Raw genomic sequence first — 17,163 nt, 5'->3', positions numbered from 1 at the left:
GTAGTCCGATCCAACAGATGAGCTACTGTAGCTCAAATTGAAAGAAGCTCAAAGAAGTTAATGCTGGTTCTGTTACACTGTTAAACTAAATGTAATTTTACAGGTAATTGTCTTTTTTTTTTTTTTTTTTTTTTTACAGAATTTTCCCGTTTTATCATTATACAATGAAATACCTGTTGTTATACAGATATTTGCTGTATTTTAAATTTCCTCTATTAAATTTACAGGGAGTATTTTGGTATTAGGCCTACATAAAATTTCGTTTTTTTAAAAAAAAGGTAATTTTCTGTATTTTTATAGAATGTGTAATTTTACATAAAATGTTGATTAAAAGGAAATGAATGTATTGAATGTGCAGTCATTCAACATATTTTTCTTACCGTTTAAAGACAATTGTGTTGGTTAAGGTGAGTTTAATTATAGTATTTGTACAGTAGGCCCATGTAGCCTAAATTATGCATTGTTTGTTTTACTAATCTTTTAACCTTGTCTTGCAAATAGATGCTCATTTTGATCATTTGGCATTGACTTATTCTTCCCTCACATGTATTATTTATGTGCGTTTTATGTTTCTTCAAATCGAGTTGCAAATGGGCAGCTTTGTGTGTGTGTGTGTGTGTGTGTGTGTGTGTGTGTGTACGCAGGTTCAAATTTCCCGCCGACTACTTTTCCGTTAGTCCCGCCCACATTAGTTCGTGCAGTACAGTGATGGAAGGGCGAGCGGGTGATTTGAATTTATTTCAGGCTAAGTTCGAAGTGGACCGTGAGATTAATATTAGTTTAAAGCAATCTTAATGAGCATTAGTGAGCAGGCGAACTGATTTGAACACTTCCGTCGATCAATTCGGAACCGAGTGTGAGGAAAAATACGCTCCCTTTCAGCGAGAAGGCCACAGCGGACATCATACCAACCGATCAAATGGCTGAGGTAAGATTCTCATTCTACATTTGAGTAAAATTTTATATCGTGTGGCTGCACATTTGTGTTGTTGATAGTTTCGAAGCTATTATAGCATTTCTAAACGGTGTTCAGTCACATAACTCGGAGCAAAACACTTAAAATTGCAGCAGGAGTCATTCAATTTTCCATCTGTTTTAAACCAAGAAAGATTAGTTATTTATAACAAAGTCCGTTAAAGTGTAAATGAGGTCTTTGTTCATATGTGGTAGTACCGCAATTATGATCTCTTTTCAAACATTGAACACACTAACATGGCTTACTACATCAAGACAGTGATCGAATTCAGCAGCAGTCTGTAGCCTAAGTACACCTTATTGATGATGATCATATAGAGATCATATACAGGAAAGCAGATGACATTAGAATATAACCAACATAATAAATTGCACATTCTGAGCGCATCTGCTTGCAAACATGTAACTGTTATAGCGTGCAAAGGATTACTCCATTTTATAACTTTTGCTGATAATTTACTCACCCCTATGTCATCCAAGATGTCCATGTCTTTCTTTCTTCAGTCGAAAAGAAATTAAGGTTTTTGATGTAAACATTCTATGATTTTTCTCGATATCATTCATTTCAATGGGCACCAAACGGTTGAAGGTCCAAATGGCAGCTTCAGTGCAGCTTCAAAGGGCTTTAAACGACACCAGACGATGAATAAGGGTCTTGTCTAGCGAAACGATTGGGGAAAAAAAAAAAGTTTAATTTTTATAAGCACAAGAAGTGCTGGCCTTGCTCTTTTCTCCGATGCGCATTCGTGACGTCACGTAATACGCAATTACGTTGAAAAGGTCACGGTTGACGTAGGCGGAAGTATCGAGTCAGTGTTTACATTACAAATGTGCGGAAGGAGGATCGTATATTCAAATGTCTTTGTGTCAGTTTATTGTTTAACGCTTTGAGCGGTACGTTCCCACATATGGGATGTTTATTTCTGTGCCCCTGGGCGTACGGTTCCACATATGAGATTTAGTATGTTCAGCGACGTCACATAACTGCTAGATTCAAACTGTGCTTTCGCGCTCTGGCTGCGAGACGGACGCGCGCTCTCTTGTCATCACAGCTATGCAGTATTTTCAGCCACATAATGTTTCTTTTAAGGTTTCAGACATTTAAATACGCATAAGCACCATTAAACAATACATTTGGAGTTTATAAAATACACACTGATGTCAGACGTCAGTGGAAGCATCAATAAACGGTGAATTCAAATATAATTTGCCGACATTTATTCATATCAGACACACATAATGGGTCTAAGTAACTATAAAGTTTACTCTCTTATTCTTCCAGTTCACCAGCCACTTACTTGCATATATTTCAGGAGAAACTGATGTATTCACCTGCTGTAAATCAGACTGACAGAACTCTGTGAACTGCAGTGCAAACTAAGATGGCGGCGCCCATCTCGCATTATAGATCAAGATAAAGATCATTTATAATGGTTTTTAAACGACAAAACACACTCACTCACACATATTTGAGAATCGGAATATCATATAGTTGAAGACATGTAAGCAAGTTTGCGAATATTTTAAATAAAAAAGGAAAAACAAAATAATAGTGATCCATCTCTCATACAGTGTTATTGTGGCTACGTTCAGCGCTCGTGACACGCACGCGTCGCCATGGAAACAATAAGGGCAAACGTTCTAAAATAAGGGTCGCCTTAAAAAAAAACTCACTCTGGCGGTCAGTTAGACTATTTTAAACTCACGCTTGAAAGGTGTGCGTATCCTGGGTGTTTTAATATTAGAAAGCCTAAAATAAAATTTTTGTCAGGACAGAAATTTGTGACTTTTCAGAGATTTCCTATACACAATCCTGAGCGAATGAAACTGTGGTTGCTACGCCTACGTCAACCGTATTATGTGACGTCACGAACGTGCATCGGTGAAAAAGAGCAAAGCCAGCATTTGTGCTTATAAAACTTTTTTTTTTTTTTTTTTTAAATGACTGATCGTTTTGCTAGATAAGACCCTTATTCATCGTCTGGTGTCGTTTAAAGCCCTTTGAAGCTGCACTGAAGCTGCCATTTGGACCTTCAACCGTTTGGTGCCCTTTGAAATGAATGATATGGAGAAAAATCCTAGAATGTTTACATCAAAAACCTTAATTTCTTTTCGACTGAAGAAAGAAAGACATGGACATCTTGGATGACATGGGGTGAGTAAATTATCAGCAAAAGTTTATTTAAAAGTGAACTAATCCTTTAAGTCTTCTAATAAATTTGTAAAAATATTTTTTCTTTCAAAAAGCTCATCTTTGGTGGCCTGAATAAACTGTCATTACACATTGAATCATGGGATACACTGGATAGTTGGTTCCGATCCAGTTGAATGGACAGTTACACCCCTAGAGAGTAATATGGTGCAAGTCAAAGGAATTAATATCATTTTATGTCATATAAATTGAGCTAAAATCACTTGGCAACCTAAAACATAACTGTTAGCCTTTCCTGCTCAGCTTCCAGATCACACTAGGTTGAGGTTTTGCATTGTCTCAGTAAAACTATTTTAGCAGCGTACCAAATGAGACAGTTTCCTGTATAGTTTATAGCATTAGTTGGGAGAATATTTTAGTTTCCTCAAATAAAGGTATCAGTGTCAGCAGCTATCATTCTGAGTAATCGTATTGGCAGAAAAATTCAGTTTCTGTGCATCTCTTTTTCTATTCATCAGAGAATCTTGACAAAAACATTATCATGGTTTCCACAAATCGGCTTGAAGTGTCTGATATGAGTTTTCTCTGCAGAGTTTCGGGGCTAAACCTAAGAGACAGGGTGAGAAGTTCTCACATCCGGGAGAGACTTGGAGTAGATCCAATCTCCTCCCTGCCAAAAGCAACCAATAGTTCAGACATCTGGTTATGATGCCTCCTGGTAGAAGTGCTCCACGCATGTCCAACTGTCAAGAGACTCCAGCGCAGACCTAGGATGCACTGGATGGATTTTATCTCCCGGCTTGCCTGGGAACGAACCCCTGGAGGAACAGGAATGGAGTAAGTTGCCAGGGAAAGGACTAGTGGGCAGCGCTACTTTGCCTGTTTCTGCCGCTAACCAGTCAGAGATAAGCAGCAATTGAGGATGAATGGATGGTTTGCTCAAATATATTAAGTAGCACAACTGTTTTCAAAATTAATAATAACAAGAAATGTTTCTTGAGCAGCAAATTGGCATATTAGAATGATTTCTGAAGGATCATGTGACACTGAAGATGTACTGTGTGTTTTCTTCCTGATAAAATGTTTTATTAACAAAGTTTGGGAGGAACATGTTCAAATGATCTATCCAATCAGCATGAGAGGAGGCCTTTATATATAAGCAGCCGACTCACCTATGTTCCTTGACACTTTTCTGCATCCCTCTGCCACTCCGACTCCTCGTTCTCAGCTGGTTCCTATCCCAGCCAGGGATATGGGGGGAGTACTCTGGGTTCAGGCCAAAATACTGAGCTCGGAGCCCTCCCCTCGGACAGCACGCCAAATACGCATACTCTACTCTATCAGATTAAGTATGAACTCATGAAATGCATTATGGATAAAAAAACAAAAAAAACAATTGTATATAAATTGCAGCAGTGTGTCATATAACATGAACAATTACTGTATCAATGCATGAATCAATCTCACTCATGCACAACATGATTTTATTACTTCTCCATATATGGTCAGAAACAAATAATATAAATCAATGACTCATTCACAGTATCAGTAACTTGTTGCCGACACTACAGTCTCTCACAGGAGATGGAAAACATGAAACTTTTCTTCCATTTGTACTTCTAATTGTTGCTCGTTTGCATTAAACTGAGCTTTTCTCTACTTTTTCACATTGCTAAATATGCCCACATCAATAATCACTGACTCTTACTTAGTTGCTGCTGGTGGACACCCCTTTAGATGGTAGATGACTTTGTACACACTATATTCTTTTACAGAGTGTATGATTGTGAATGATTTATGAACTTCTCCTCTTTCTGGGGGATCTTATGCAAACTTGCCAAGGTCAAAAGAAAAGAAAAAAAGAAAAACAACATCAGTGAAGTCTATTTTATGACAATTAAGATGTTTAAATTGCAATTATTCCCAAAGGTGATTCTCATTAGATTCACATTACATGTTATATAGCAGTTTATTAAATTAGCATAAATTGAAGGCAGTACAACAAATACTATCATGATGTATACGTTTAAAAAAATAATATGTGAAAAAAAAGTATTTTATATATATATAATGTTGAATTACAGTAATGATAATTGGGAGTGAAATATACTTATTTATCATGGTACTAAAAATAGGCTTAATTTGCTTGCATTTCTTATATTTCCAAACAAGATATAGTTTCTGACTTTTGATTTGACCTGAACATGTTCTTGAGAGGTATTCAGAGAGTTAACCATCTACACCTTTTAGATTCTTGTATTTCAATTTCTTTTTTCTTCTTTCTTTTCCACATCTCTCCTTTTCAGCTTCCTTCCAATCCTTTTTAAAAAAAAAAAAAAATTTTTTTTCATTTTCCTCTCCATTTCCCAGTCATTCCATTCTTTCTCAGTCTCAGCTCTGGGCCTCTGGGATCTCATTAAGCCACTAACTTCAAATAAATAAAACAAACTGCTGAGACAAAATGAGCGATGTATGAAAAAAGAGAGCCTTGCTTATAATGAGCTTTTCATTTTCTCTCTCTCTTTCTCGCTCTCTCTCTCGGCCATCCCCTTCCCTCTGTCTCTTTGCCTGCCTCTGTCAATTCATTCCAATTCAGACGGGCATTATTGGCATGACAGAGGCATTGTGGCATCACCAGTCCTTTTAGAAACAGACCAAAAAAATAGCACATTATATCCGTCTCTGGAAGTCCGCTCCTCGTTTCCTCGCCCCTGTTCTGCCAGCGTGTAATCACGTCGGCAAGTGAGAGAACACGCTCTCCCCCTCCCTCCCTTTTCCCATTTTCTCAGTCATCTATGAGAGCCTTTTCTCCCTCTGTTGTCCATCTGTGCCATCTGACAGTAATACTGGAGCAGTGCGTCCCATTAGACCTACACAAACCACCAAACTGCACCCATAAACCAGTGGCGTTTCTCTGATGAAGCAGGAGAAACAGTGCCTCCTCAAAACTATTGGTTCAGCAAATATATATGAGACTGACTAATGTACAACTCTTTAAAGTTGACACAGTGGCACCAGTGGATAAAGATTGACAAAGAGTTAATTTGGCTCTCTTGTGTTTTCAATGAGATCCTTAAAGGGTTAGTTCACCCAAAAAATGAAAATTCTGTCATTAATTACTCACCCCCATGTCGTTCCACACTGGTAAGTCCTTCGTTCATCTTCAGAACACATATTAAGATATTTTTGATAAAATCTGATGGCTCAGTGATGCCTCCATTGACAGTAAGTTAATTTACTCTTTCAAATGCCCAGAAAGGTACTAAAGATATATTTAAAACAGTTCATGTGACTACAGTGGTTCAACCTTAAAGTCCCTGTAAAGTCAATTCTGAGAATTCTTTCTAAACACATTATAAATGTTACAAATGTATTGCTGAAACACATTACAAAGACTGTGAATTGTGTAATGCTTAATTGTGAAGTTAGAGCGTTAAACAGTTTTTCACCAAGTCTCTGTTCAGGATTTTTTGGGCGGAGCTAAAACGGGGGTCTGATGACGCACTTGGACCCCCGAGCATAGCCCCTCCCCTAACACTATATAATTGTCGATGACGCACCGAGCGTGGCGCCGCCTCTAACTCTACAGCGGTTCACTCGCTCAATCTCGAGTGTCATTACAGTTATACAGCCCTTTGCACATATTTAGCTAATAATGCCTTCGTCACGCAAATGCATATTACATGGTTGTTATAATATACAATATGCTCCGTCTCCTTATTTAAATTTCCTAAAACGATGATATGAAGGATTCTAAAGTGATCGTTCTACACCGGATAATTTTACAAACTTTCATCAGACAGCTGGGATTCACAGATAATCCGCTGTTTTTGGTGAATGGGGCTGAACAGACCTCGGCCCCCTCCCGTCTCGGCCTTCCTACCTTCCCACCGATAACCGATGATATATGGGGCCGGACAGAGTCTCTCCTGTCCCGACCTTCATCCTCCCGTCTCACGGCACCATCATTTGTCGACTCGACAACAGTCGGCAGTACGTGCCCACCAATGAGTGTAGGCTACGTTGCCGAGTTTGCTTATGTTATAATTAGTAGGTAGTCCACAGTAACTACTAAAATTTGCAACCCTCTGAATGATTCTTTTTATATGCATCAGTATGTTTGACTCATTACAAGTAAGTTGAGACGGTAGCTCTCGCGAGTGGGTGTGGTTTCAGCGCCGACAGCGGACACGCCCCCAGCGTTTGAGAGCGGAGAGCGCTGCCTATTTTTTCGAGATTTTGATAACTTATTTCATTTACTTGCAGATTTTTTTAATCATTCAAATTTGGCTGGGTGGTTAATAACACATTTTTCTGTGGTGTGACAAACTCGAAACGTACTTTAAAATGACTTTACAGGGACTTTAATGTTATGAAGTGACGAGAATACTTTTTGTGCACCAAAAAAATCAAAATAAATAAATAAATAAAAATAACGGCTTTATTCAACAATATCTAGTGATGGCCAATTTCAAAACACTGCTTCATGAAGCTTCGAAGCTTTACGAATCTTTACGAATCTTTTGTTTTGAATCAGTGGTTCAGAGCGTGAATCAAACTGCCAAAGTCACTCGAACCATTGAAATTTCGAAACACTTATGACATAACAAAGTCTCATTTACTGAAATCACGTGACTTTCTCTCTCTGAACCACTAGACTTGTTTTTTTGCCGCACAACAATAATGCATTGGGCGTTTGAAAGAGTAAATTAAATTGCTGTCAATGGAGGCCTCACTGAGTCATCAGATTTTATCAAAAATATCTTAATTTGTGTTCCGAAGATGAATGAAGGTCTTATGGGTGTGGAACGACATGAGGGGGAGTAATAAATGATTTTCATTTTGCGGTGAACAAACCCTTTAAGCATGTTGTGACTGAACCAAATAGAGCTGTTTTATAGCTGGAGAAAGCTATCTGTTCAGAATTCCAATTCATCTCAAAGAACTCCCCCAGTGCTTGTGGTAACCTCTGAACTTGTTGAGCCAATCAACTGAGCAGTAAATATCTCATGATTAATCACTCAGGAGTCGCAGCAATATGACACTTTATCAGTGCTGACTGACTGATAACTCGCCGCAGAAACTTTTTTTTTTTTTTTTTTTGAATGGCCATCAATGGAGAAAGATGCTTTTTAGAAGCAGATAGTGTAGTTACACCATCTAACAGGAGGGGTTAATGGGTCCATGCTAACCAACCATTCCCAATGGCCTGGCCCCACTGGGAATGGCAAAATATGGCAAAATTGTGTTTACTGGGGATTTGTGGTCTAATGGTCTGAAAAGATGGTTCATGTTATAATAATAACTGGACTGAAGTGATACAAGCAGGGCTTGACATTAACACCCGCCAACCCGCCAAATGCGGGTAGATTTCAGCTGTGGCGGGTAAGACAGCCACTCCCACTAGCCACTTTGGCGGGTTGAATATAATTTCAGCCTACAGCCAAATGAAAAGTAGCCAATCTCGTCGTATCACAAAATTACAAGTCAGTCACAATTCTTTATCGATTAACTTAAGGTTAGTGAAGGTGGGATAGGCGTAATCGCGCTAAATGACACAACAGAAGCGCTCGCGTGCGCACTCTCTCTGTTGCGCGCGCGATTCAGTTCTCCTTGCGCCTGAATACACGCACACACAGATGTCAAAATGCATCGTGTGGAGTATCTCGCGTAAATACAGTCGGCTATGGCTTACGGCTAAGTGGACGTAAACAGGTGGGTAAAAACTGGATATGTGTCAGTATATGACGTCCATGCATTCAGCAGCCCCCAAATAAATACCCCTCTGTCATTAATGTTAATCAAACATCAAAAAATGTTAAATACATGTATACATGTATGCTAAATAAACATATGTATCTGAATTATTATTTTTTTTTAATTACTATTTGTAATTTGCTTCTAGCCTAACAAAAATAACTGTATACCTCATGTATAGTCTTGATTTGGGTGGTCAATCTGCATTTGTAAGTTTGAAGGGTTTTAAATCTTGTAAATCAAGTAAAATGACTCAAAATCAAGTAATTTAAGCATGCCAGAGTCAACTTTAATCATATAAAATGTAATTTCCCAACAGCAAAATTGTGGCCAGTGAAAATGCTGAGTGGCTAGTAACTTTGGAAAACCACTAGCCACATTGGCTGGTGAGCAAAAAAGTTAATGTCAAGCCCTGGATACAAGAGACATAATAAATTGTTTCTTGTTGACTATGGATGGGTATTGTATGGAACAGTGTAGCGATTCTGATTGATGATTCTGGTTTCATAACGGTTTGATTAACAATTATTTTATTTGTGAAGAAAATATTTGCGAAAAAACTTTTACTGCCTTCAGCAGTCTTTTGCTGTATGATAAGATCATTTCAGATAACAAATCAGAAATAAATGTAGCAAGGGGTCAGCATAAATTCAGTCAAAATAATTATATAGCACCATTTTTTCATTTTTATGAAATACTCCTGATTACAACAAATCTCGTGATTTTTTTTTTTTTTTTAAACTGCTTTTTGTCATATCAGTCAGTAACTACAATGAGTCAGTCAGTAACTACACCTTAAGCACAGCGTAACACAGAAACGAGTTTGTGTTTGATTTCATCCACTCTAATTCCTTGGAAATCATTAGTTACGTTGTTGTTTTAAAAATGAAACCGATTGTGAATAAGAACCGCTTTTAGTTTATCATCCCTGTTGTTGACAGTGTAAGGGAAATGCGGTTCCAAAAGCCTTTAACCTAGAAACCATGTAACATCAAATGGAACTTGAATATGAATTTAGAGCACAGGGAGAGGTCTTTGCTTTCTCATTTCAGAAGTCCACCACATGCTACTACCTGAAACACCTCTTGCTCAACATGTCATTATTGTCTCTTTCTGTCTTTCTCTTTGAAGAGTGTGCAAGGATAGATGCTGACCTGTCTCTCTTCAGTCTGGCTCTGGGTTGGAGTAATAGGCTTGAGTGTGTATGATGGGGTGGCAAACAGAGAAGGCCGACCTGCCTAACACCCCCGCCAACACTTCACATGTGCTTGCCCGGCCATGAAAAACTACTTGAAGAGCCGAGAGGTCAGGCAAGTACTCAGATGAGATGCATCAAGGGAAAAGATCTGATTTTCAATCGATCAAATACCAGTGAAAGAGCACCTCGTAAAAGTCCACGACAGTGTTCCACGACACTATAAAGACCAGCGTAGAAGAGCTCACAAGAGTAGCAGCAGGAGAAAGAGAGAAAGAAAAGCAACAAAAGTGGCAGGATAAAAGAAATCTTGATTTTGTATGAGAGAGTATTGATTTTTTTTCCACTGGGTTGCCCATGAGCACCCTTTCTGTTATTAGTTTAGAGAAGGGAAAAAAGAAAGAAAACGGCATATACACGAAAGAGAGAGAGACATATTGATAAAGAGAGGGAGTGCAGGATGAGAAAAGTAAAAGAAGGGAGTGGGGAAAACGAGACAGGCAGCAGAAAGACTTGGAGAGGCCACTGAGAGCGAAAGATGAGAGACATGTGAAAGACATGCGGTATGTATACGCTGTTCAGCATGCAAATGTTCTGTTTTCATGAATTACCTGGAAGACCTGCTACAGTACATTAGCAGAAATGTGCAGGATACAACCAGAGGACGAATGAAGACGCCATTTTTACCATATTTTTCTTGACTCAGTTTTTGAATGCTGTCATGAAGCAATATGGCTTCGATTTCCACAATGCACGCAGATGTAGCTTGTAGATGAGAGAGGTGAGGCAGGTTCATGTCCTTGCAGGTCTATGCCGCAACCGTTATTGTCCTATATTTTAATCAAGCCATTAGAGAGGTCGAGCTTCTGACCTCCATGCCCAATCATGTTGGAACTGCCAGGCCAAGCACTGCTCTTTCAGCTCTCACTCAAACTCCCCTTGGACATTTGGTCCTTTTAAATATTTTATGTTCCTTACCATACGTACAAGTCAGGAGGCTCAAAGTGTTAGTTTACATTGTCTTTAATGTATGGAAGTAAATTAATGCCAAATGTTTTTGAAATAAAAAGCTTGTTGAATTGCACTAATTGAAAAAAAAAAATGCATTACATTAACTGTGCATTATGGGCTGAAATTCAACATGGTCGTATATTTAAGCTGTGAATATTTCAATTAAAAATATTTCACACACATTTTCATTATTAAAAATTAAATAAGTTATATTCACCTTTCAGATTTCACTTCCAAAATATTAATTCTGTTTAAAAATACAACCTATCAGATTCGACTAGCAATTTTCAGTCCATTTTATTTTGCTTTACAAATTCGCTTCCACAAATTCAGTGGTTCAAATTCAGCAGAAAATTCAACATTTCACATCCGGGAACTGCAGGAAAAGCAGTAGAGTGCCGATGCATGATCTCCATCTGCTGTTAGTCGACTTCACCAGCAGGTGCCGCTAGCGGCTGTTTGCAAAGACCAGCAACGGCTACTTTGTGAAGTCATCATTCATTCATAAAAAACGGATTTACAGAAATGGAGCAAGAGTAAGTGAATGTGTGATGATTATCAGGGCCAGTATAAATGCAGAAAAGCTGATAAAGACACAAAAGCTGCATTTATGTTTAATTCAGTGTCTTTACGGTTACTTTCCCTGTGTAGGCTACAGCTTTCTATACAGTGAACGAGATTATAACGTTATTGCCCGATGCTGGTGTACAGATCAAACGTTAAATCTGAGGTAGACATATATTTCTCTCTGTTGTTAAGTTTCCTTAACTTTATATCGTGGCGCTGTTGTAATACTAGGGACTTCATAGGATTCCCCTGCCATCAAGACATATAAAACGCTTAACACAGCTTAATGGACTCGTACAGTGATATAAAAGACCAAACGCATCTTATTGGTGATGAAGGTTATACTATATGCTCCAAGAAAGCAGATACTGGCATAAAGTTAGTTTGACGCTGAACGTTTGATATTCACAAATCTGCCTGATGTCAAACACCCGTTTTTATAGTATCAGATAACTAACTAAAACCAAACTTATTTAAAAACAAACACTTGAACTTACATCAGCATTATAAAAACTACCTAAAATGATAGAAACCATCCTTAGAAAAATTTATTTGAAGTGTAATTTGATTGTTTAGTCTGTCTCAAGTTCCATTAGATTACATGGCTCTACCCCTCAGGACAGTCACCAGTCTAGGGTTTGGGATTGTGTATTCCTGTGGTATCATCAGCCAATCAGTGTTGTCATTGCTTAATTTTCCTGAGGCTCCATAGTGATCACTAACATGGCATTTAATTTTGTGACTGGCACTAAGATGGCCATTGAGATGAATAGGAATGCTAACAGGTTATTTTGGACCTCCTTGTTCAGGTCAGGCTTTTTGCAGACTTCAGTTCTAATCAAGTGTGCCGCACAAGTAGGGATGGGTATCGTTAGGGTTTTAATGGTATTACTACTCTTATCGATACTGCTTATTGATCTGGTACTTTAATGGTATTCTTATCAGTACTTTTTGTTTGTATATATATATATATATATATAAGAGCTGAATTAACATTGCTATATATATAGCATTTTTGGTGTTTTATATAAGATACAGTAAGAACATGAACAAAGAAACAAAGTAAAACAAACTGACAAATACAATAAAACAAAGATACAAATGAAATAAAGTGCTTTCATTTGTTCATGTTTTCATGTAAAATAACACTGCATGGTTTTCACATTATAAATTAATAGATTAATGCTTATTAAAGTTAACTATATTCAGATGAAGAGCTGTGAGTGATTTTCTCTTTGCATTTTGTTGTGTAATTTACACTGATGGCATAATTGTCAGAAGGTGACTGCTGTCACTTTAAGACAATAGATATTAACACACATCGGATTTTCTCCCAGTTGTTCATGTACACTTACGAAATAAACTGTGTTTAAGTAGCTAAACGCGCTCCAAAGTCATCTTAACTTATTTTTGTGTGTATTTGATTGTTTGGACGTGCACCTGAAGCCCAAAGTGTAATTTGTTTGTCTATTTGTGATCCGTTTTGGAGCGCGCATGCACACAATTCAGCCTGAGGAACAGCGTCTATTGCGCGGATTATTGTGCTTTCAACGGTTTCAACGTTGATAATAATGATCAAACATTTACTGCAATTGAGCAACAGTAAAGACTCCATTTTACAACAATCACCGATTGTGCTGATTCTGACGTTAAATTTGGGTTTAGGGAGGAACGAACGTGCACAGCTGTGAAGAGAATGAAGGTGTGCTAGACGAAACGTGGCTAGTTTTTTAATAGTTTTACCTCAGATATCTTCTTTCTGATGACCCTTGGAAGCCAAAATTGAAATCAAAAATAAAATTAGCTTAATATCACAGGCCTAAAGTGTAAGCTCCTCTGCGATCTCTCTTCTGGATTGCGAAAGCAAAAAAAAAATCAATGCCCTAATATTATTGCATAAAGAAACAGCTGGCGAGATAGTATTTGCAATATAATGTCTATATAGCAATAATAAATGTATGTGTATTTTCGTCATAATTTCTCCAGTACCGATAGTAGAACCGTTAACATCAGAGCTTATCGATACACCGGTCTTTCATAATTTATCCCTGGGGCCAATTTAATACCGGGTTTCGGTACCCATCCCTACGAAAAGTGAAGCCAAAACATTTTGACTGCCCTCAGGTGGCTGGATGCAGTTTAGCTTATGAATCCCACCCTCTCCATGTAATACAGGGGTGTCCACACTCAGTCCTGGAGGGCCACTGTCCTGCAGAGTTTAGCTCCAACCCCAATTAAACACACCTGAACCAGCTAATCAAGATCTAACTAGGCATATAGAAACTTCCAGGCAGGTGTCTTGAAGCTGGTTGGAGCTAAACTCTGCAGGACCGCGGCCCTCCAGGACCGAGTTTGGACACCCCTGATGGAATCTAATGGTACTTTATACAAACTAAACAATCAAATTACACTTCAAATACATTTTTCCAAATATGGTTTCTGTCATTTTTGGTAGTTCTTATCACGCTGATGTACAGTGCTCAGCGTAAATGAGTACACCCCCTTTGAAAAGTAACATTTTAAACAATATGTCAATGAACACAAAAAAAATTCAAGGTCAAGGTCAAGGTCTTTATTATTGTCATTGCATATTTAATACAATGAAATTCAGTTTGGAGCAATCCAGTATGCAGCACAATAAAAATATATTTATATATATATATAAGAACAGATAAATTAATACACACAGTTAAAATGAATTATTGCCCTAATAGATGCCCAGATAGATAAATAACTAAAAATACACACAGTTAAAAAGTTATTGCCCAGATAAATAAAAAAATAAATAAAAGTACACATTCAAAATTATTACTGCCCAGGAGTCCAAATTATTGCACACAGTCTGATTGGATACAGTCTATGCACACATAATAGTAAGCAAAGTGCATTATGCATAAAGTTTAGGGGTGTCCTCGACTACAGATTTACATAGTCGAATCCGATGAAAAACAGCAGTCCACTAGAGAGTGCGCACGGACTTTGAAAGGTTCGCGCGCTGAACTGTGCACGAGATGGAAAATGAAGTAAGGCCTATAGCCTACCCGCGGCTTAAGACAACTTTTATTTTTTTTCACACACAGCACAGAGAAACATCTTTCTGATAAACCAACCAAACTGCCTGTCAAGTGATAGACGAAACTAACAATGAATTTATCTTTTTTAAACAAATGAAAGGCAATGTGGATAAACATTCACAGCCACGATGTACAGAGCACACTCAAAGATATAGAAGAAAATGAATTAAAACATTTTGGATCAATAAACCTTAATATATATATATATATATATATATATATATATATATATAAATAACTGCAGAAAGGCCACACTGCAAATATAGATATACATTTCATATGTCAGCAAATCAAATTACATCGGCTAAATTGTGCAAGCAAGCTTTAACTAATCTACATCGCAACATCGATGCACCAAAAAAATTTAATTAATTTAATAAAAAAATGTTTTTTATCAAACATTAATTTACATAATTGAATTAGAACAGAATATACCATTCTAATAAATAAAAATAGCCTAATTAAAAAAAAAAAAAATGAAATATGATCAAGTCAAAATGCAAAATGCCTGAAGTGCAGGGGAACATATATTGAAAACACAAGCCACAAATGGTTAAATTAGATAACCCAGAGTGATCAATAAATAAATTAAAATTAAAGAAATTATTAAAATAACGAAAGTATAGCCAGAATTGTCAACTTTGTCTTTTTAACTGCAGAGACAATAAACGCTAAACTGGAGTGGCAGTCTTTTTAGCTAAACATTCACAGCATCCAAAAATCAAATTACATCCGGCTGAAATAGTTTGAAATCACTTGTAGCTACCCTACCTGATTGAGAGAGAAAAATCCAGTCTTTCACGCAATCTGCCTTTGTCCATTTGAGTTTTTTCAAATAGCGCTATAGTCAGCTCATTGGCCGACAGAAGTGCGCCGCAATGTTTGTCGTTGTTGAGTTCTAGGACATGAGCTTCATGCATTCAACTTGCATCATACGTTTTTTGGATTATCTTTTACCATTTCAACGTGCATCCAATTGTACTCTTTATCCCAGACATTGTTACAGATTTAATCCCTGCCGCAAAGATGCTCCTCTGCCGGTCACGGATCATGGAAGTGAAACTTAAATCGGTCACAGGGGTGGTTGGATTTATTCACACACATTAAAAAATATTTATTAAAAGCTTCTTTCTTTTCACGTTTTTATTTGTAGTATTAACATAATAGGCTGTATATTAACCTATTGGGAAAGAACCGGTATGTCTATGTAAAATCAGATAATGAGCGGTGCCATATCTTGTTTCATAAAACCTCTGCGAAGATTCAACTATGAGATTGGTAGTCGAATCAGGCTCCTCCTATTGAATATTGGAATCATCAACTATTCAGGGTCACCCCTAATAAAGTGTATTGCATATTTGTGTCTGGGATTACTTAAGCTTCTGCAACCTGCCCTGGGGAAAAAAAAAAAACTGTTCCGCAGCCTATTTGTTTGTGTTCCTGGGGTTCTTAGTCTACCTGAGGGGAGAGTGGCAAAAAAGGGATTCCCAGGATGTAAAGAGTCCTGCTGGATGTTGTAGCTCATGTGAGAAGACGGTTTGAGTAGATGTCACCCAGACTTGGAAGAGAAGAGCCGACAATCCTTTCATCCGTCCTCACAACCCGCTGCTCTTTCCTGTCCGCAACAGTGCAGCTAGAATACCACACAGTACAGCAGTATGTTAAAATGCTCTCTATCATACAGCGGTAGAAGCTTATCAGCAGTCTCTGGGGAAGCTTATTGCATCTCAAAGTCCTCAGGAAAAACAGCCTTTGCTGGGCTCTCTTAATGATGGAGGAAATATTTAAGCTCCAGGTCAGGTCTTCAGTGATATGTACCCCCAAGAACTTAAAACTTGGGACTCTCTCCACTTCCTCTCCATTAATACACAAAGCATCATGGGATGTTTTTTACTTCTCCTGAAGTCTATTATGATTTCTTTTGTTTTGTTTTTTTGTGTTGAGAATGAGGTTATTGTCTTTACACCAGATAGAAAGTGTCCGGACCTCCTCTCTGTAGTCAGTTTCATTATTATCAGTTATGAGTCCCACTATGGTTGTGTCATCTGCAAATTTGATAAGGGTATTAGCGTTGTAGGAAGAGGTGCAATCGTGTGTGAAAAGAGTAAAGTACTGGACTGAGAACACAGCCTTGAGGGACCCCAGTGTTAACAATGAAGGTTGTAGAGCAGTGGTGGCCAAACCTGACATGCTGGGGTCTATCGGTGAGGAAACTTTTGAGCCAGTGACAGAGAAGGGGTCCCAGACCCAGTGCTTGTAGTTTATTGACCAGTTTTATTGGACTGATGGTATGAAATTGCATCGTCTGTGGATCTGTTGGTCCGATAGGCGTATTGATGTTTGTCCAGGTCTGAAGGAATGCATGCCTAGTCTTGTCAACAATTTACAAAATGTTGACAAGACTAAGTTTTATATAACATCTGTTTAACTTA

General features: G+C 37.9%; 1 long non-coding RNA gene across 1 annotated transcript; it reads left to right on the top strand.

Annotated features, from left to right (window-relative positions):
• The first annotated feature begins 663 nt into the window (after nt 1-663).
• Nucleotides 664-11,158, top strand: LOC125263616. Its single transcript, XR_007183863.1, has 3 exons — nt 664-928; nt 3,719-3,964; nt 10,016-11,158. It is a non-coding gene; the product is annotated as an uncharacterized LOC125263616 (long non-coding RNA).
• Nucleotides 11,159-17,163: the final 6,005 nt, after the last annotated feature.

Source organism: Megalobrama amblycephala, linkage group LG1, assembly GCF_018812025.1.
Source record: "Megalobrama amblycephala isolate DHTTF-2021 linkage group LG1, ASM1881202v1, whole genome shotgun sequence".
Classification (NCBI taxonomy): Eukaryota; Metazoa; Chordata; class Actinopteri; order Cypriniformes; family Xenocyprididae; genus Megalobrama; species Megalobrama amblycephala.
Note: the sequence above shows the minus strand (reverse complement) of the source record. Positions and strands in the feature narration are given on the sequence as shown.